We start from the raw sequence: 22382 nt of genomic DNA, 5'->3' as shown, positions 1-22382 counted from the left end.
GAAAAGGGGGGTGGTGATTACTGGCGTTAGAATCATCAGTCTTTAATCACAATGGGGAAAAAAGGTTTTAAGTGGGTATATGCATAATTAATATTTCTTAAATTCTCTTTTCAATGTTAATATTTTGATTGGAACGTTTTTGTCTGTGTTTACACTCAACATAGTTCTGCACTGTGGTTCGATGCAGTGAAGACATGGAGAATTCTGCCTCATTCTGAAAAAACATTCATTTTCATCATCACATTTGTTAATATGGTATGATTTAAATTAAAATTTTTAAAACTTTACTTTGCAGACTTGTTTCTGATTGGTAGTTTGAGCAGGTCTGTGTTTTCTGTACATTCAAATTATATGATGGTACTTTGTTGTCCTGTGTACCCCATGTAGAGCACTGTGGAATATACTATATAAATCAATAAACAATAATTAGATCAGTTAGTGTTCTCCCTTGGAAGGGATTTTCCTTAGTGTTATCTCATCATGGTGAAATGTGTTTCTTGATACCTTCTTATGTGACCTGATTACTTTTCTGTATGAGGGTACCCCATACAACTGCAATGAATAGGTACCCAATCTCATGTTCTCTATTCTAAAGGGTGTTTCTCTACTGCCCTAAGTTCTTTGTACATGTTCTCCATGTCTTAATTTCCAGGAAAATGTTTTTACTTACCCAGCCTGTCCTGCCAATGTCCTCACCTCCTTCAACCCAGCGAAAAGGACCATCCAAAATTATATTTTAAAAATGCTGAAACAATTAAAAAAAAAAAAAAAAGCAAAATTAAATACAAGTAATTCGCCACACACACAATGGCAGTGGATTGTAAAAAGGACACTTGGTGTACTACTCCTACTACCGTGAACCAATGGCCCTAGTGTTTAGAGGAAACATTTGGGCCCTATTGACTTGAAGAGTGGAAGAGAGAGTTGGTAAAAAAATCAGGTCATGCATGTGTTTCTATGTCCTGGCCCAAATGGCATTAGCGCAGTTTCCAAAATGGGCTTTGGGTAACATGAACACCCCTCAACATTTCAGATGGATAAAAGGGGACACATATTTTAAACAGTGTGGTTAGAGGCATGGTTAGGTGTTGGGGCTTATTAGAACGCACTGTTCCTAACCAGGAACACTAAGGAGCTGTGGATTGCGTATTTATGGTTTGATAAGATCTTGCAGAATCTTGAGGGCACATCTTTAATGAGGTACATTATTAAATGAACTCTAAGCTACTCAAAGGAACTGGCTCCCTACACAGTAAGACCATCTGGTAACAATGGGGAAGGTTAATATAAGTGTGATGTTCTTTGCCCGAATGGATCTGTTGGATGCTACCTATTTTTGCAGGGAACTGGTAGATAAATCGGGTAAAATGCTTGCAGACAGCACAGCATAATCTATTTGTGAAGCATGGCAGTCACAGAAATAGTCAACACAGTGCTTCTTTCTTTGTTATTTCTACCTCTACAAACATCTATAAAGTGCATATTGTCCTTCAGCAGATGGTGCTCTGCTCATAGCAAGTAATGCATTCACATAGCTAGTCCAAATTAAGTTTACTTACTAACCGATTAGCACTTCCATTATAAAATATTAGTAAACATTTTTCTATATTTGTTGGGCAAATTATTTTATATCTGTTATACACTAAGATCCATATAATGTAGCGTGAAAGACATTTTCTGCTGTACTTCTAGAGCAGCAGGTAGGGACATTAGAATGGCTAGTTGGAAAGATTAAGTTACTGTAATTTCCTTTTCCCAAAACAATAGTATCTTGAAGGTTAATACTATCAGTGTTTTTACAGGCCTGGCTATTTTTCCCAGTTACAACTGCTCAGCTGTAATCATGAATAGGGGAGGCTTATGCACAAATTAACCATGGAGACCAAAACTCATACTGAGCTTTAACACCTTAAGTACCAAGCTGGTTTTTTTTCTGTAGTGTACCAACGTTTTTTTTTTTTTTTTTTTGAACAAGGGCCATTGTGTTTGATCATATCTAATTTTCTATAAAAAAAACCAAAACCTGAAAAAAGCACTTTTTCTCACTTTTATTTGAAAAATCTTTTATGGATCTACAAAATCTATTGAAAAAAAGCTGCTAAATAAATTCTACTATTTGTCCTTAGTTTAGTAATACTCAAAAGTAAAATTTTCATCCCACGGATGCTCGATTGAATTGAGATCTGGGGAATTTGGAGGCCAAGTCAACACCTTGTTTTCCTCAAACCATTCCTGACCCATTTCTGCTTCATATCAGGGCACATTATCCTGCTGAATGAAACCAATGGAATGAGAGAATACTGTGTTCATGAAAGCGTGTACATGGTCTGCAACAATGCTTAAGTAGGTGGTACATGTCAAAGTAACATCCACTTGAATGGCAGGACTCAAGGTTTCTCAGCAGAACATGCCCAATGCATCACGCTAAATCTGCCGCCTTGCCTTCATCCCGTAATGCATCCTGGTGCCATGTGTGCTCCAGGTAAGAGATGCACACACACCGGGCCATCCACATGATGTAACAGAAAATGTGATTCTTTGGACCAGGCCACCTTCTTTCATTGCTCCGTGGGCCAGTTCTTATGCCCTCATGCCCATTGTAGACCCTTTCAGCAGTGGACATGGTATACAAAAAACAAAAACTGTCTGCGCTTCTTACCCTAATAAAGTTGGCAACAAATATATAAACATAATATAAATGAGAGGTTTTGGTTATATGAATTGGCCAAAGCATAATTAAGCTCACCCGCCACGTCAAGGCACACTCTCAATAGGGTGAGAACCTACTCTCACTTCCTACATAGTGGACACACAAAGCAGTTTATACTGCTACCAAAACCTTATTAATGTGTTGGGGGAGGTGCAATTAAACCTCCTCCCCATTAACCCCTGGACAGCAAGCTGCAACCAGACTGATGAGGAGCCAACAACCTCAAATATGTGCAAACAGGGAAAAGAAAAAATGTCGGTGCGCTAAGCTAGTCACAGGCTCAAATAATACAAATATGTAATACGAGGCCTACCAAACAGGTGTAAGCATGCAGCAAGAAACAGTGTATTGGCTGTACAATGTATACAAAAAACAAAAACTGTCTGCGCTTCTTACCCTAATAAAGTTGGCAACAAATATATAAACATAATATAAATGAGAGGTTTTGGTTATATGAATTGGCCAAAGCATAATTAAGCTCACCCGCCACGTCAAGGCACACTCTCAATAGGGTGAGAACCTACTCTCACTTCCTACATAGTGGACACACAAAGCAGTTTATACTGCTACCAAAACCTTATTAATGTGTTGGGGGAGGTGCAATTAAACCTCCTCCCCATTAACCCCTGGACAGCAAGCTGCAACCAGACTGATGAGGAGCCAACAACCTCAAATATGTGCAAACAGGGAAAAGAAAAAATGTCGGTGCGCTAAGCTAGTCACAGGCTCAAATAATACAAATATGTAATACGAGGCCTACCAAACAGGTGTAAGCATGCAGCAAGAAACAGTGTATTGGCTGTACAATGTATACAAAAAACAAAAACTGTCTGCGCTTCTTACCCTAATAAAGTTGGCAACAAATATATAAACATAATATAAATGAGAGGTTTTGGTTATATGAATTGGCCAAAGCATAATTAAGCTCACCCGCCACGTCAAGGCACACTCTCAATAGGGTGAGAACCTACTCTCACTTCCTACATAGTGGACACACAAAGCAGTTTATACTGCTACCAAAACCTTATTAATGTGTTGGGGGAGGTGCAATTAAACCTCCTCCCCATTAACCCCTGGACAGCAAGCTGCAACCAGACTGATGAGGAGCCAACAACCTCAAATATGTGCAAACAGGGAAAAGAAAAAATGTCGGTGCGCTAAGCTAGTCACAGGCTCAAATAATACAAATATGTAATACGAGGCCTACCAAACAGGTGTAAGCATGCAGCAAGAAACAGTGTATTGGCTGTACAATGTATACAAAAAACAAAAACTGTCTGCGCTTCTTACCCTAATAAAGTTGGCAACAAATATATAAACATAATATAAATGAGAGGTTTTGGTTATATGAATTGGCCAAAGCATAATTAAGCTCACCCGCCACGTCAAGGCACACTCTCAATAGGGTGAGAACCTACTCTCACTTCCTACATAGTGGACACACAAAGCAGTTTATACTGCTACCAAAACCTTATTAATGTGTTGGGGGAGGTGCAATTAAACCTCCTCCCCATTAACCCCTGGACAGCAAGCTGCAACCAGACTGATGAGGAGCCAACAACCTCAAATATGTGCAAACAGGGAAAAGAAAAAATGTCGGTGCGCTAAGCTAGTCACAGGCTCAAATAATACAAATATGTAATACGAGGCCTACCAAACAGGTGTAAGCATGCAGCAAGAAACAGTGTATTGGCTGTACAATGTATACAAAAAACAAAAACTGTCTGCGCTTCTTACCCTAATAAAGTTGGCAACAAATATATAAACATAATATAAATGAGAGGTTTTGGTTATATGAATTGGCCAAAGCATAATTAAGCTCACCCGCCACGTCAAGGCACACTCTCAATAGGGTGAGAACCTACTCTCACTTCCTACATAGTGGACACACAAAGCAGTTTATACTGCTACCAAAACCTTATTAATGTGTTGGGGGAGGTGCAATTAAACCTCCTCCCCATTAACCCCTGGACAGCAAGCTGCAACCAGACTGATGAGGAGCCAACAACCTCAAATATGTGCAAACAGGGAAAAGAAAAAATGTCGGTGCGCTAAGCTAGTCACAGGCTCAAATAATACAAATATGTAATACGAGGCCTACCAAACAGGTGTAAGCATGCAGCAAGAAACAGTGTATTGGCTGTACAATGTATACAAAAAACAAAAACTGTCTGCGCTTCTTACCCTAATAAAGTTGGCAACAAATATATAAACATAATATAAATGAGAGGTTTTGGTTATATGAATTGGCCAAAGCATAGGGCATCCTGACTGGTCCGTGGCTATGCTGCCCCATAAGCAACAAACTGCGTGTTCAGCTACCTTTCTACCAGGACCAGCCTTAACTTTTTTTCAGTAATTTGAGGTACAGTAGCTTGTCAGGTTTTTTTACCGTCTGATTTTACCATATAGGCCAGCGTTCAACCCCCCCAATGCATTAATAAGCCTTGGCCAACCATGACGCTGTAGCCGGTTCATTGCTTTTTCTTCCTTCGACCACTTTTGATAGGCACTGACCACTGCAGACTGGGAACACCTCACACAAGTTGCAGTTTTGGAGATGCTCTTACCTAGTCGTCTACCCATCACAATCAGGCTCTTATCAAAGTCACTCGGGTCCTTACGCTAATCCGTTTTTCCTGCTTGTAACAAATCAACTTTGAGGGCGAAATTTCCACTTGCTGCCTAATATATGCCACCCGGTGACAGACGCCATGATAACAAGATTATCAGTGTTATTCACTTCACCTGTCAGTGGTAATAATGCTATAGCTGATCGGTGCTGATTGACCAATATACACCAGGCCTTTTGAATAGGCATAGATAGGATAAACATTAAGACCAGTCCTTGATTCAGATCATTATTATTTGGTGTTTACATATTACACTATTGTTTTTCATTCTTTTTTCCCCTTATGTTTATGCACACCATGGTGTATTGTTTGTTTAAAACACTTCGAGGAAAAGTGTTGGCGGCAGCTGCTAAGATTGGGGAGTATTATTATTATTTTGAATTTACACGTTGAACTCCAGTTTTGCGTTTTCTTGAGTCAGACAATCAAGGTTATATTTGGGTTTTTCAGCCGCAATCATTGCTAACCAGTGTGTAAACCTGAGCACATAGGCAGCTATCTCCACACACAAACATTGGTAGTATAATGGGTCACACTGAAGAGCTCAGTGACTTTATACATGGCACACTCATAGGATACCTTTGCCACAAGTCTGGTTGTGAAATTTCTGCCCCGGCCCACTGTACTGCTATTATGAAGTGGAAATGTCCAGGAGTAACAACAGCTCAACCGCAAAGAGGTAGACCATGCAGAGTAGAGCTGCGTAGTGCTGACAAGTAAAAATCCCATTTGCTGTAGGATCAAATTACCTCTGAAGGCAACATTAGCACAAGCACTGTGCGTAACAGGAGCTTCATGAGGTGGGTTTCCAAGACCGAGAAGCTGCACATAAGCCAAAGATCACTATGCACAATACCAAGCATCCACTGGAGCGATGTAAAGCATTCCAGCACTGGGCTCTGGAGCAGTGGAAATGTGGTCTCATGATGGCTAAATCAGGGTTCGGCGGGTGCTGGGAGACAGAAATATATACAGAACCTACTGGTGGAGAAGGGATAATGGGCTTGAGCTGGTTTTCAGGGTTTAGGCCACTTAGTTCCAGTGAAGGGTAATGTCAATGCTGCAGCACACAAGTTCATTTTAGATATTGTATGCTTACAACTGTGGCACTTTGGTGAAGGCCCTTCCCTGTTCAATTAGGACTGTGCCCCTGTGCACAAAACAAGTTACATACATACATACACAACACACCTGAAAATGGCTGAGTGCCTTCACACAAGCACATGATAATGTGGGTTCTTTTGGTGTCCAAGTGTGAGTCAGGGGTAAAGCATCTCATGAGGGTTATCGGCAGTCACAAAATAAGCATTTATGGAGACACGACAAATATCATGCTTAGTTATCTCCCACTAAAGAGCTTTTACACAGGTTCCCTACCCTTGGACATCTCTAATGTGCAATAACAAAGCTCTTCCAGCACAAAAGATGAATGGCTTCTAAACACATGTTTGTGCAAAGCGACATCAAATCATCTCAATAGCTTCAGCAGGAATCTGCCTAAACAATATTTACAGCAGGCCAGTGGTGTGAGCTAACGCACAAAAATAGCACAGCATGGTAAAAATGTGTTTGACAAAAGAAACCAGTGGAGTATACTTACTTACACTGCTGCCTTATTTCATGAAAGGTTTATGGAAGAGTGTGATCATTTTTAATTAGATACATCACTTTTACATTTGATATTAAACAGGAGAAATATGAATTCCTTATAATGATAATTACCGTATTTCACCATGTATAAGACGCACCTTAATTTTGGGGCCCGAAATTCAAAAAAAATTACATAAAGTTTTATTCATCATATAATTCACTCATCATCCTCATCACTCCCATCAATTAATTGCCCCTAAATTAACCCTAACACCCCATTAACCATAACTGCCCCTAAATTAACCCCCACCTCCCCTAACTTTCATTAGCCAAAATATTAATTTTATACTTACCGTTAGATGAGTTGCTGAGCAGTGTGGACGATATAAGGAATAGTGCAGGCCAATCAGTGCAACTCCAGGGAGGGATTGGGAAGTAGTAACTGCTGTGGGGGCGTTTGGGGCGGGGGTTTTTGCCCCAAAAATGTGCCGCCCATCTACAGCCACTGTATAAGACGCACCCAGTTTTTAGGCTACACACACAGCCTGTGCAACAGAATAATCCCAATCCCAACATGTTTTACTTGAGGCTGTTAATAGTTGAGAATTATAATGAAGTTACAATAACCAAGGAGAGTAAGTTTAAATACAAAAAATAAGATGAGGTTTTAATGGAACAATGGGTTGCATAGTTACAGGCATTACTAGTAGAAAAACGCAGGCGGTTAAGTCACTTTACAGATCTCTGGTCAGACCTCAAGTTGAGTACTGTGTAAAGTTCTGCAGACCCCAGCTCCAGAAGGCTATTGACATTCTGGAGAGAGTTCAGAGAAGAGCTAGTAAATGTCAACCATTTGCAAAATAACAGTTATCAGGAAAATTAAGCGATCTCTGTACGTATAGATTAGAGGAGCAAAGATAGAAGTGTTTAAATATATAAAGGGATTTAAAGTAGAGGAGGGAGGTTTAGAGTAGAGGGTTGGAGGCTTAGATGTAATTCTAGTGAAGTTTTACTTCACTGGGATGGTGGTACATATGTGTAAAACAAGCCTTCAAGTAGAAGTAGTAGAGGTTAATACAGGGAGGGAATCCTGAATACAAGACGAGACGAGACGAAGGCCCAAGTAAGGTTTGAGGCTTTTATAAACAGGAAAAATGGTCGGAACGGTTCTTATCTGCCATTTTTGTGATCGCTTGATACATGATTGGGACACAACGAGAGGCCGCCACCACCACTGAAAACAATCTTGGGATGTAAACCTCCATGTAAAGAAACAAGTACCGGACGCAGATCTTGAAATTATTTTTTTCTATATTGCAGTAAAATCTACTTGAATACACTTTGAAACAAGAGTACAACAAAATAGAATATACTTCAAATGTTGAATATACAAACTATTATAGTTCATTCTGAACACTGTACTTTCCCCCTATGTTCTCCCTTTTACAGCCCCTTCGTAACGTGAACTAAAAAAATAGCTTCAAACCTAATTCCCGCTCTGCATCCCCCCCCAGTTAATGGACTCATGCTAAGGCTGACCTTTCAAGTGGATAGCAAAAATTGAAATGTACGCGCATTTTGTGTGCGATGAGAGCATGTTACACTGTTACAGGCTTACTTACCCTCTCGTAACAGGTCTACAATTTCACTCTATCTTGCACAGAAGGCCTGTAGTTCAAAACACATCAGACCATCTGTGCTAAGTATAATGTTTAAACACACAAAATAATAAAAAAAATTAAACAGACTTTAATCTACCATATAAAATATGTTACATGTAATTCTATGCCAATACTGTGCTAGGTACAAGTTTTTTTGTTTGATTTTTTTCTTTTTTTTTCTTCTCAATATAGTTATATATAAAAAAAAAAGCTTTACACAAACAAGCCATTAGCTTATTTCAAGGAAAATAAAACTGAGACTCAGTCTAAGGCTTCCGCATGAAATTTGCTTAAGATACCACATCTGCGTCTGTGTTTTAAAGTGGGTATACATCTTATCTCTGCACTTTTTTTATGCAATTCACATTCAGCAGAATCTCCACATAGCACCGGATAAGAGCTGTTTGTACACAGTGGTATTTGATGTTAGTATTAAAAAAAATTAAAGGAGAAAAAAAAACAATTTACAATTGCCTCTTTGATCTGTTCTTCTACTTTCTATCTCATGGTAGTTAAACAGTTGCTGCCAAACATTAGTGTTCCACTTTCTACTTAGTGTAACCTGAAACAAAAAAAATCTACTTGAAAACTTTGGTCCCTTTCAGTTTTCTTTTTTTCCTTGATGTCAAATTAAACATTTTGCAAGAAGCAATATTTCATCAGCATATGAACAGATTTCCCACTGAAAACACGGGACAAGTTATTCATTTCCAGTAAAGGCCAATTCATTTTAACATCACATACGTGCCTTTTATCATACTTTAGCGTCTCATTAGACTTAATCAGTTCTCATCCTCCAAATCCAAAATGTTGTCCTTTAATATTTAATGTCAGTTTGACCCAAATCTTACTGTACATCAATAGAACGCTCTTTACTTCTCACAGATCACCGTCCCTTTCTTGTTTGACAGTCACTGGCAAGGTGATACCAGATGGGGTACTAACGACTACAACATGGGTAACTGTTTTGCCCCCTTCTGTTTGTTTTTCCTCTTTGACCAGTTGGTAGGTTTTCAGCTCCCCATCTTGCCGGCCCAATAGCAAGTCTGATTTCATTTCAGGTCCTTTAATAAGTGTGCTAATGACCCTAGGGGGAGTCTGGCAACGGGCTTGTTGTGCTGGCATTGCTAGTCTCATTACAGGGGTTCCATGTGCTATGGAAACAGGGGTAAGTGCTCTCACAGTAAGTGGGGTTCCAACCAGGTTCACTGTCCCAGACCCGCTCAGGTTAGGCTTTGTCTGTAGCTGACACTGCGTGAGCTGGGAAGTCGGGATGGTGATTATTTTGGCAGGCTGCATGGTGTATTTGTCACTATCCGAGGGCAACATCGTGGGAATTGTTTGGATCACTACTTTTGGAGCTGATGTCGTCGTTGGGCTCGTGTTGGTCATCAGAGACGAAGCTGAATTCATAGACTGGACGGCCAATGTGGATATTTTCTGTCCCAACGAGGTCATAACGACAGGCACTTGCATCGCCACGCGGACAGTTCTGTAAGAGCAGAAATAGAACACTTTCAGTAACAAAAAAAAAATAAAAAAAAAAAATTGTTTTATAAACTGGCAATTACGCCATTTCATATTGGACAAATCAAGAATTCCAAAATAAATGCAGGATGTGCAACTGAACAGATAATTGCTTCAAAACCCCCATTTTTTTTATATTTTTTTAACTTAACACCAAACCACAGAAAATCAGCCTGGGGCTCTACCTTAAGCTACTGATGAAGCACAAGTTCTATAGACAAACTAACAGAACGAAAGCTTTGTGACTAGCAATAATTTGCATGAAAATTGAGATCAAAACTACTATCCTGTTTTGTTTTTTTTTCATGACAACTAGGGCAATTTTTTTTTTATTCACAGTTTACACAGAGTATATAAATTACACAAAGCTAGTATAAGTAAGAAATAGATACCAAAAAGTTGCCTGGATTTATAAAACACCCTATAATTCTATATAATTGTCAGTTATTTACATATTTTGTGAAGGTTTTAATTTTTTTCCAACCCTTACCTAACCGTAACCATATCTAACTCCCCATATCTAAGTCCCACCACACTAACTACACAATATAAACTAAGAAGTACATAAACAATTTAAAAAAATTAAAAAACCTATGTCTTGTGAAGGGGTTAAGTGAGGGGAGGTGAGGGGTTTCTGAAGATAAACCTGATAACTGGATAGTTATCACCTCCTAATTGCATACAAAAGAAAATGGAAAGAGGGAAGCCATAATGCACTTCCTCACAACTTATTGGATGACTACCTATAGCAAAATAACTAGGTTTGTAGCAACTGCTTCGATGTAAACAATTGATACTCCGATAGAATCAACATGGGATGTGAACGATGGGAGAATGAAATGCCTTGTTTACTGCACTGATGTAAATACAGCCACACCTACAAACACAAATACAAAACATGCAGAAAATCTCTGACTCAGACCTTTGTGCTCCTGTTTGTGTGGTGCTGGTGGGTGAATTAGGTGAGGATTCATTCCCAGGAGAGGCCAAACTGACGTATCTGTGTTTTTTGGAGGAGTTTTGCTGAGTGGGGCTCTTCTCCAATCTAGCAGGCATGGCCATTTTCAAGATTCCCTCAGTGGGGAGGGATACGCGCTCCAGAGACTTCTCATCAACGGGGGACACAAGTTCTTCACTGCAGGGCTCCGCTTTATCATCTTCAATGACCACAATGTTCTTGGGCATCTCTTTAAACTGATATACCAGACGCTGCCCTTCAACTTTTGCAAGAATACCTCTCTGATAGTAGTACCTGCAAAAGTCACAGAATTCATTTTGCACACCTGTTTCCTTATACACAGAAATACGTCCTACAAAAGGGCCGAGTGACCTTATCTAAAATTCCTGCGCATAGCAAACCAGTTTTATAGGACAGTAAGACTTACTGGGTATATGGCCACTGCATATTTTTACCAACAATAGATGCTGGTATTTTAATGATTAGCAATACAATCAGCTCCATGTAAGTGTAATGGCTTCACCTAATCGAGTGGCTGTATTTCTAAGGCAAATAGAGTAAGTCCGATTTCAGTACCTTAAGGCTCGGCCCATAGTCTCGTAGTTCATATCTGGCTTGTTCTTATGCTTGCCCCACAGTTTGGAGACAGCCTTGGAATCCACTAGCTTGAAGATCCCCTTCTCTCTCTGTGTCCACTTGATATATCGAGGGCAGGTGTTTTTATCCTGAAGCAGGTCCAGCAGGAACTCCCACAGGTATGTGGTGTTCCCTAGAAGAAACAAAGCCGTTTTCAATTAACTGCAAAACACCTATAATGTTTAGAGCTATAATGTACATCCATTAAATTCACCAATTCTTAGAAGAAAAAAACCTTGTTTACGCAAAGATGCAAACCTTATTTCTACTTAGATTAAACACAATATATGAGATTACATTAAATTTGTATGAAATTATATTTATTGGTAAATCTGAAGTCTCCGAGGCCATTTCTGTCAGTGTCGTTTTATTGGTAGAAATATCTGTTTAAATAGTGGATGTCATACTATAAAAAATTTTTTTACATAAAAGTATCAAATACTGGAGAAAATCAATGCTTATTTACCTTTGCCCTCTCTTGGTTTCTTCTTAATTCCCAAGTCTGGGGACCCATTGGGAAAGGTAGGCTGCTGTATCTTTGGTTTCCGGCCAGCTGAACAACAGGAAGAAGAGAGGACAGTTAAGAAACCCTTTTAGAAGGTAATTTTTAAGCCATTTATTTTACTTATAGCAGTCCTGACCCTCGTTCTCAAACAAAAAAATCTGTCCAAAGAGCAGTTACAATACAAGGATCATCTCATGGCGGAAATCTATGCAGGAAGTTCAGCGGGAAATCTAGGTGGACTTCAACAACATGGATGGAGGGAGGATGAAGGGGGGGCTTGTAACACTAGGTAACTATTTTTCCACTGCTACAACATTCTAATTATTTTTCAGTATTTTTTTTAATGTTTTACTTATATAATAAGGACATTCCAGAAAAGGAGAGTTTATTAAAAGGAATTATTTTTCAACATGCATTGATGAGCAATCATTTCTAAGAAATCTGAACATTGCCACAGGTCAAAGTTTCGACAAGAAATGATCAATATTTCCACAAAAAAAAACCCAAGTAATTTTGAAAAGTATTAATTTTATATGGAATAAGTAGAAGCTTTTAGAAAGATAAAATCAACCATGTTAGACCCCCCCTCCTATATTATACCTTTCTTCTTTTTCATTGGTTCCCCAAGCTCTAGAGATATTGGGATTGGCGAGGCATCCATCGGCTCTGAGTCCTCCGTTGAAACCTCCACCACGGTTTCGGTTATGACATCAGGCCTCATGGCCGCGTGAATGAATTCCGGTGTGGAAACGCACGGAGGGACATAAACTTCAACTGTGGAAGAAGGATAGAGCATGTCAGTTATGAAATGACAACATTTTGTACTGAAGACAGTGTGTAGGGTCTTGGGACAGAAGCATAACCATTTATTCAGTACACACAACAACAGCGTTCGTAACTCATTAGAGTGGAAGCATAAACTTCAGCACAAAGGAACGAGACAACATCTAGATATCCTCTAAACATAAGGCCAGAAGTTCTTAACGCACAACAGGAACAGAATGTTGTCAAAAGTAGAGAAGCAACACACATGGATAAAATCCTGATGGGAGAAATTTAGGGTATCATCTCTCATTGTGTACACAATGTGAGGTTAAATAGTAGAAAACTATTTTGGAAGAGGGATATGTCCTCTTTAATATGAAGATTGAAAGGTGAATATTCAAATTTCCCGTCTTTAAACATCTGTTCAAATCTGATTATTAATATTTTTAATATGTACCTGGATGACGCTAGGAAACATGGTATGATACCTCACTCCTGTTATTGTATTGTAACAGTATCAAATTATGTTTCAGGAAACCAATCTAAACATTTTATTAAAAACCGGGTAGAAGATGTAGGGAATGGGATCTTTGGAAATTCTTTAAACTTTTATAGAAGACAAGAAAGCATGAATATCGTGTACCCACAGGCAAGAAGGAGATAACTATTCTGTCGACAACATCCAAGAGGCACAGATTTGCTCAGCTCCCCCAAACACAGCAACAAATCTTTGGAGATTTGAAGTCCTGAGTAGACTGTTTGTTGGTGAGCAAAATTGCTTGCCAAGCAGTGCTAATGATTACAAGCACTTCAAACAAATGCAACTTAAACCGTCTTAACATAGCCGTTGGCACGGAAACTTGAAGCTCTGCCTTATTACACTAAGCACAATCTACCGATAGTAGGGTATTAACAATCAATATAATGGGAAAACCATAATGAAGTGTCACAAAAATCAATTATTGAAGCACATACAGCAGTATTTTGAGATACTATATACATATAGGATCATATAAGACCCCCCCCCCCAAAAAAGATAATCAACACTCCATATTAGACAATGCATTGTGAAAACCTTTCATTCTATGGTTATACAGGTGCCTTTTTTTGTTTGATTTCTAGTAGAATTAAACTGCATTAAAGACTTAATGTTTTAGTCTGGTACTGAACACCAACATAAGACTATCTAATAACTTCCAATTAGTGGATATATATCTATATATATATATGTAAACAGACTGCTTTACAAGGTTAAGCTGAACACAAATTGATGCATATCTTATAAAATGTGCTGTGTAATTCCCTCTTCATTTTACCTGATCCTAATTCATAAATACCCATATACATGTGGACTGAGTCTACGTACACAGGCAGCACATAATTTAAACTTTTCAAACGGTTTAGAATATCTTAAGCATACTTTTAGAAATCTTTTTTTCCCCCCATCAGGAAGCCCAACAGCATTCACATGAGCTTCCAACAGCAGAAGCCAGTTCTCAGGGTTATATGGCATGGTAGGAGTTACCTGGGCTCCTGGAGTCCCGCATAATGGTGGGAGACTCCATGTGTAACAGAGCTTCTGCTGCCTCAATGGTTTTGTCTGTGCAGTGAACATTGCTGCCATGTACGGATGCCTCCACTGAAAGACAAGGAACAAAAGTAACGTTTAAAGTTTCTAACGACACACACTAAAATACTTCTTTGACAAATAAATCACAAAAAATAAAATAAAAGGTGTCATCAAGAAGTATCGAGAAGTGCTGGTATTTTGCACACATATTGCAGTCGAATGTAACTGGAATCTGAAAAATGAAACCTGTGATTAAAAAGGGTGCAAAGATTGTAAAAAATACAATTATTTGCCAGGTTCTGCCCCCACAAAAATACATCCCCTATGTAGAGGTAATACATTTCCAGCTTTATGAGTTACTACTGTAGGTAGGCCATGTCAACCTTAATGCTTCCCGTCAGAAAACATACTACAACGACCAACATATGGTTGCAAGTGGCATTAAGATTAAAGTAAAGTGAAAATGCTAGTTCATTAACCAGGGAAGGAGGGAGGGGGACAAACTGTAAAGAGACACCAATTTGATAAAAGCTGGCTACACATTAATGTAGTCAACATACAGAGACAGGCAGAAACATTTTCAGCCAATCTATTGTAGAAATCCACTTTATTAGGGCATGGAGCACTTACAAGTCTCATCATATCACCTGCACCCCGCACGGAACATGTTGGAGAGACTTAAGAAGCTGTTAAATCAACAGCCAATCAGGAAGCCAAGTGCATTCTGGGATACGCGATATCATCAGAAGAGTCAGGAAGTCGAGTGATGCAGCTTTAAACACACCATATGGCATTTGTAAGTGTTAACACAACCTATGGGTGTGCTTTTGCTCTGCTTATTGTCATCTTATTTCAGGTGCCTGAATCACTCAACTGAACATGATTTATCGAACATGCTGTAACTTTTTCCCTGCCAGCTCTCAATAACGAGATTAGGGTGTCTCAGATAAGAAGGGTTAATCAGCCAGGAGCAAGCAGGCTTATAGGTAAAGCTCCGGCATTGTTTACACCGTGCACTTCTATCATGCTATTGTAATACATGTGTTTGTGATTTAGATTAGATGACATGACTCATGTACAAAAACCATCACTGTGTGTTAACGACAGTGTAGGGCACTTGTACAGAAGATTTTAGAATTGAAAATATACCGTATTTGCTCGATTAGAAGACAAGGTTTTTTTTCCAGAGCAAATGGGGTCGTCTTATAATCAGACCTCAAATAGGTCTGACTGTGAGACTAAGATCCATATCCCCCGCAGCGCTGCAGAGGACCTGGATCCTCCTGTCTTATGCCCCCCACTTGCCAGTGCGTCCAACTCCCTGGTGTGTAGTCGGGGCAGCGGGTAGACGTCGTACGGGAATTCTCTCTGACAGCCGAAGGGTGTATGCGCGATGGACGCAGACAACCCCCGCTGCTAAGGCACCTCCTCCCGGTTGCAGCAGAAGTTGCCTACGCGAATCGCGTAGACGTCTACCCGCTGCTCAGACTACACACCAGGGAGTCAGAAGCACCGGTAAGATGATATGCCTTTTAACCCCCTAAACGCCAGAGTGGCATATAGGGGTATAAGGCATTTCTGGGGCAGAGTGGCAAGCCTGGGGGCAGATGTGCACAACTGTGGGGCAGGTGGGAAAATAAAAACAAAAAAAATATTTTTCTCAATCATAGCTTTTATTAAAAAAAAAAATAGTTTACATAATTTACATGAATTAACATTTACTAGTAAAACTTTTTTCCTATAGGGTCGTCTTATAGTTAGGCTTTTTTTCCTAAATTAATATTCAGATTTTGGGGGGTTGTCTTATAATCGAGCAAATACGGTATCTTAATAGCTGGGACCAATTTCATTTATTAATATTCACCCAATGGTTCATAACATATGTAGCCACGTTATTCCAATTTATCATTTTGTTTTTTAGATTCAAATTAATACATCTTCCATTTTCCTTTCGTAAATAATCTGTTTTAATTGTTCCCCAATATGCCATGTATACACTTACTAGCCACTTTATTAGGTGCACCTGCTCAATTGCTTGAACAAATAGCTAAAATCACATGGCAGCAACTCAATGCATTTAGGCATGTAGACGTGGTCAAGACAACCTGCTGAAGTTCAAGCCGAGCATCAGAATGGGGGAGAAAGAGGATTGAAGTGACTTTGAATGTGGCATGGCTATTGGTGCCAGACGGGCTGGTCTGAGTACTTCAGAAACTGCTGATCTACTTGGATTTTTACGCACCATCTCTAGGGTTTACAGAGAATGATCAGAAAAACAGAAAATATCCAGTGAGCGGCAGTTGTGTGGACGAAGATGCCTTGTTGATGTCAGAGGTGAATGGGCAGATCATCTAATGGCTACTTCCAGCAGGATAATGCACCATGTCACAAAGCTCACATCATCTCAAACTGGTTTCTTAAACATCTGAGGAATGTTTCCAGCACCTTGCAGAAAGCATGCCACGAAGAATGAAGACAGTTCTGAAGGCAAAAGGTGGTCCAACCCGGTACTAGCAAGGTGTACCTAATAAAGTGGCCAGTGAGAGTATGTGCGTGATAAAGATATATATATATATATATATATATATATATATATATATATATATATATATATATTACATACCTAATTAATGTATCTCATATGTTAGTGATCATAACAAGAAAGAAAAAGTGCAAAATGTAATCAGAAGAAGAAAATACTGCAGACAAGCATGGACCTTTTGAAACTATAATGAGCGGTTTTGCACGAAGCAGCCCATAAATATTAGCGACTGGCAGTGACATTTAGAAGCCGCAGTTCCCTGGGTATTTAGCATTTTCTTTTTTGTAGCTGTATGGCAGGAATTAATGAGATGCTCTGTGGGTTTTATGCATCTGTAATAAATTCATTCCGTTAAGGGCATTCAAAGCAAAACAGTTTCATGTCAACTGGCATCACCCTAGCTATTAATATGACGGAGGTGCAGGGACCATGAAGTAAAAGCACTGCTTGCTCCTTATCCCTATCTGCACCGGATCACTTAAACCCATGTGCGTTTTACTAAAAGTAAAGTTTATGTATGTAAAATATATATTACATATACATATAGTGTGCAACCTACATAACAAAATTTTAGCCCCTTAAATCCGAAACAAAACACTGTTGACAGCACCTTGAGAGCATAGCTGTAATCTCCCAGCGAGCCCAGCGGATGGGGCATGCCCTGCGCTGGCTAAGCGTCTCCTGGCATAATGTCACTGAGCTCTGAGCAGCACCTGCCGCTCCCCGTCCACTCTCCCCACAAGGTGTCATCTGCTCTCACTCCGGCCATTTATGGCAATGTGCTCACAACACGGCCTTTTCCTAACAGCCATCCAACGAGCAGTGCCTGCTTCCAGCTATCTTTAGGTGACTCGCCGCCACACAAGAGAATTTAAAGTCAGGAAGCCTTATCAGACTGCCCAGTATATGTCCCTAACCCTATAGTTTTCTCCCTTACAGAAGATTTAAGGCAAATCAAATGAACATTTCCAAAACTCCCGTACCACCGGCTCATCTGCTAACGCAGTTCATTATGATACACCAAACAATCATGAAGAACAGTCGTACTTGTTAACAGTGTTACTTTATTTCTAATCTTTAACACTACTTCTGGTGCAACCCAGTTAGACAACAGTCAAAATATTAACAATGATGGTGGGAGACCTCAAACTGTGCAAGAAATTGCACAGTTTGAACTATACATTACACAGGGCCACCCAATCACTGAGGTTAATAGTGAAGTCAAGGTACAAGATTCTTGGTGCTCGTCTAGTCCTAGTTTCAACCTACATCATCAGACCTGAAAATACATCAGAGGCTTATTAGCCAGCAGATTAAGCTACTTGCAAGCAGAGAGTATTCATTAGGACATCAAATATTATGAATATGGAATGCTAAATCTCTGAAGGCCAGATTAGCTAACTTGTGCGACGGGCAAGGGGACTAGCGGAAATTTCCAGCCCGGGATGTGGCGACAATAGTCTGTTACACATATGTTACAAATCTATGTATTTAGCATGTCAATAGTCCATAGCCGAAGCTATACTTAACTGTACAACCTCCATTAGGCTTCATGAGTAGAGTAACTAGCCAATTAAAAAAAAATATGTTTGCATTATATATACATATATATATATATAAATACATACATACACACATGTTTAACCTTACAGTTAATATATTAAGGATATTTTGCTATACTGCAATGCAATTCTCTTGCACAGGACCGTTATATCCTGGAGGAAAGGGTTTTAATACCAGTAAGGCAGTGAAGGAGTTACTTTTTCCCAGCTGGGCCCTGGGGGTAGCCAAGATACACTGGAACCCCGCATTGTGAAACTCACCCAGTTCCAAAAGGTCTCTGTTAGGGACAATAAGCAGTTAAGGTCTTTTCAAAGAGCGGCCAGCCTTGGAAGGCAGCCAAAAATATGCAAGCTTCCTCTCAGTAATCAGTCACTAGTGGGTGTTTCTATGGTTATCACTACGCCAAAAACATACTTGGGAGAAGGAGGAGTCAGGATCGTTTCCATCAAGACCTGCTTTAAAATCGATGTAAAAGTCTCTACTGGTGACGCTAGTATGCACTATACATGGCTAACATATGTAACATTAATACACGGGTGACAAAGTGTTGCAGGGCACTTGTAGACATTAAGCGCAGCTGGTTAAAAAACTTGTATGTAAAGCCATCTTTATTGGATTACAAGGTTGCCGCACGGTTCATGGGAGAGTAAAGCGGGTCGTTGCCAATAATCAGGAACATTACATGCGGAGAAGCAGCGGAACAAAAGGCGAGCAGGTTGTGTCGTTCATTCACACACACATTCTCTAAGCCTGGATTTAAAATTCACTACCTGCTTCCACCATATGTTTCACATTAGTTTGTGTGCTAATGCACCAGGTCATATAGAAGGTCACACTGTGCAAACCACCAGCGTACCACATATCTAGCACAAGATCAAAACGACACGTTAGCTTTTACGTGTGTGTGTGTGTGTGTATGTGTATATATTTTCATTTTCAATGTATATAACATTTTCTGAAAATATAGGTGTCTGAGGTCTAAGCCAGGAAGCAACGGATAATAATCTGCACTACGTGTATATGACCATGTTTCAAATACCCTGAAAAAGCCTCCGTAAACATAAATCACCAGCGTGATGTATGCTTGTTTTCTTATCCTGAGGAGACTGACGCAAACTTGATTAATCCCAGGAATAGTCACTATGACTCCTAAAACTTTAGATGCCGAATGTTATATTAGGAATGGTTACATCTAAGGGGCTGTTTGCCAGTTTTAAAAATGGCAAACCTGTCGGTGTCATGGGAATAGACAATGCTGTGTGAGGAATCCTGATGTCTGTAGCCTGGGGATGTGATGGGTAATTAACACTCCAGCTTCATTCATACTCCTTGCTAAGGGAAGGAAACATTTAACCTCTACCAACAGAAGAAAGAACCTGATATTGACATCATGCTCTTATCTTTTTGAAAATCAAAGGCAGATACACAAAGCATGGCGATGTAGCATGACATACTAAATAAAGATACGGACGTGAATGAATGAAGGACCTTTTAAACACAATTCAGTAGCAGCGCATGAGTAAAATCTAAGTTTGCTTATGAATGGCAAAGTCACAGGCGACTAAATGGCCCAATATGAGTATGAACTATGCCACTAAGGAGCAAAGCAATTGTGTTTTAATGGGTCAGATATTACAATAACGTCTTCTTAGGATTCAGATGACAGACAGCTGTATAGAAAGAACCTACTCTTTCCCTATAGCATTTAATAGCATACTTCAGATGTTCCCATACAGCTCACTTAATTTGTTAGTAACACCAACATGTAGTACATAGATTCCTTAAAATAAGTAAAAACTAGGAAAGGACACCCGACAGATGTGTCTTAACTAAATAATGTGCAGAGTGTAATCGGCACAATTACTGTATGCGGGTGGGAAAATTACCGATAATCAGAAAAAAAATTTATAATCTCACAACTGCTTATTCTAGATCAATCGATAAAGGAAACCGTTTCATCAGTAAAGTCAAAATTATTTCTAACTTCTTAAAACTAGAACCGTGTGTAGATGTTCACTTTAACCATTCATTGGACATGTCTTTCAAGTGACCACTAATGTTAAAGAAACCAAAAACTTAAACCCACACACAAGCTACTAACGTTGCCTGGTGTGGAAATAAAACTCTTCTGTCAGGGGTGTTAGATAACGGCTTCCAGATCCTCAGCCCACGACCCGGAAGTAACAAACCTCTCACAGTGACCGTACACAATGTAGCAGGCAGCACAACCCGCACGTGTCTATAAGGCTAAAGCAGCCCAGGTGCTCAGCTTAGGTCCCGCCCTTCACTTCCGTGTTTACATCTCTTCTCTTCCCTCCAATTCCATCCGCATTGTGAGCTCATAGCTCGCTGCCAATCAAAGCAGTGCTGAGCGTCTATTGGCCCATAGCCCAACCTCTCCGCCGAGCTCTCATAGGCCAGCGCTCGGATTTCGAACCTTCCCCACGCATTCATTGGCCAGGGGGTGCTGTCCATCATGACATACTCCCAGCTCGTTTGATCTCAGCGCTTCCGCTATAAACGGGTTTTTTTTTTTGTTGAATTAAAATCTATATATCTAGAGTGATATATATATATATATATATATATATATAAAAAATAACTGCACGCACTGAGACACGTTAATAGCCGTGCAACACATCGCACAACCGGAGGCGCAAAACCTCTCCTACATATATGACTTCACAAGCAGCGGGCATGAGCCCTATAATGCATATTTCGCAGACAGTTACGTGCGCGGACTATCATAGGCATCAGTCTGTAGACAGATTTTAACCCCATAGTAACATCCGAAAGGTGTAAGAAGCTATAAGACGATAAAAACATTCTAAATTAAAACAAAAATGTTTTAATATATATTATATATATATATATATATATATGTATATGCGATTAATAGCCGCAGCATCTGGTCCCGGCGAGTGGAATTATATTAAAAGCTAAAGTCTCCCAGCCTCCGACACAAACACTCAGCGATAAGAAATCTGTACATAGATCACACAGCATCCCGCGCCTTGTATTTCCATGCCTAGCGGTCCTAGAGATGTCAGGGGGATCGGAGCGCTGTGTGCAGGCAGACAGCGTGGCAGCAGACAACAATCTCACACACTTCCTGGTTCTCGGGTAACAGCGCCTAAGCCCTCTCCTAGCACGCATCTCAGGGCACTAAGCCTAACGCAAGTCCCGGCCTCTGCCATCCCTGCTGCCCTGAGCAGATGATCGCTTCCTGATTCGCCCTTCACGACTCCCCAAAGCAGGAGCCCCGAGAGCAAAACGTGCGCAGCTGCATCCCACCCCCTTTCAGCCACAGCAAGTGCCCTGTATACAGGGCCGGGGCTATCTGTGCATGCTCAATAGTATCGGCCACACTGACGCCTTCCACTCCCCTCCATTGCACGCAAGACATTACCGGCTCTGATGAGCAGATCGAGTTGGTTTGTAGGTCCCTCATGCAGCGAAGTCGCCATGTTTATGCAGGAGGCTCAGCTTCACATTGAGTCACAGCAGCATAGAGGAGGAAGCGGAGGTACACATACACACACACTCAGTGCGTGTGTATGTGTGTGCAAGGGGAGGAGGGACACTGGGATCCTTCCGCAGCAGCCTACAGGAAGCGCCAAGCAGAGGCTGGCTCAGTGCAGCCAGCGAGTGTCTGTTAGAGCAGCGCGATCCTTCCGCACACAGGAAATGCATCTCGCTGACACCGGGGTGCACACTACAGC

At 40.2% G+C, this 22382-nt stretch overlaps 1 pseudogene; it reads right to left on the bottom strand.

The window, feature by feature from the left end:
• Nucleotides 1-9466: 9466 nt before the first annotated feature.
• Nucleotides 9467-22382, bottom strand: part of LOC149287441 (ETS-related transcription factor Elf-2-like) — a 27758-nt pseudogene continuing 14842 nt past the window's right edge.

The sequence above is a fragment of the Sceloporus occidentalis genome, unplaced genomic scaffold (assembly GCF_023333645.1).
Source record: "Sceloporus occidentalis isolate IW3139 unplaced genomic scaffold, rSceOcc1.0.p SCAF_61, whole genome shotgun sequence".
Lineage (NCBI taxonomy): Eukaryota > Metazoa > Chordata > Lepidosauria > Squamata > Phrynosomatidae > Sceloporus > Sceloporus occidentalis.
Note: the sequence above shows the minus strand (reverse complement) of the source record. Positions and strands in the feature narration are given on the sequence as shown.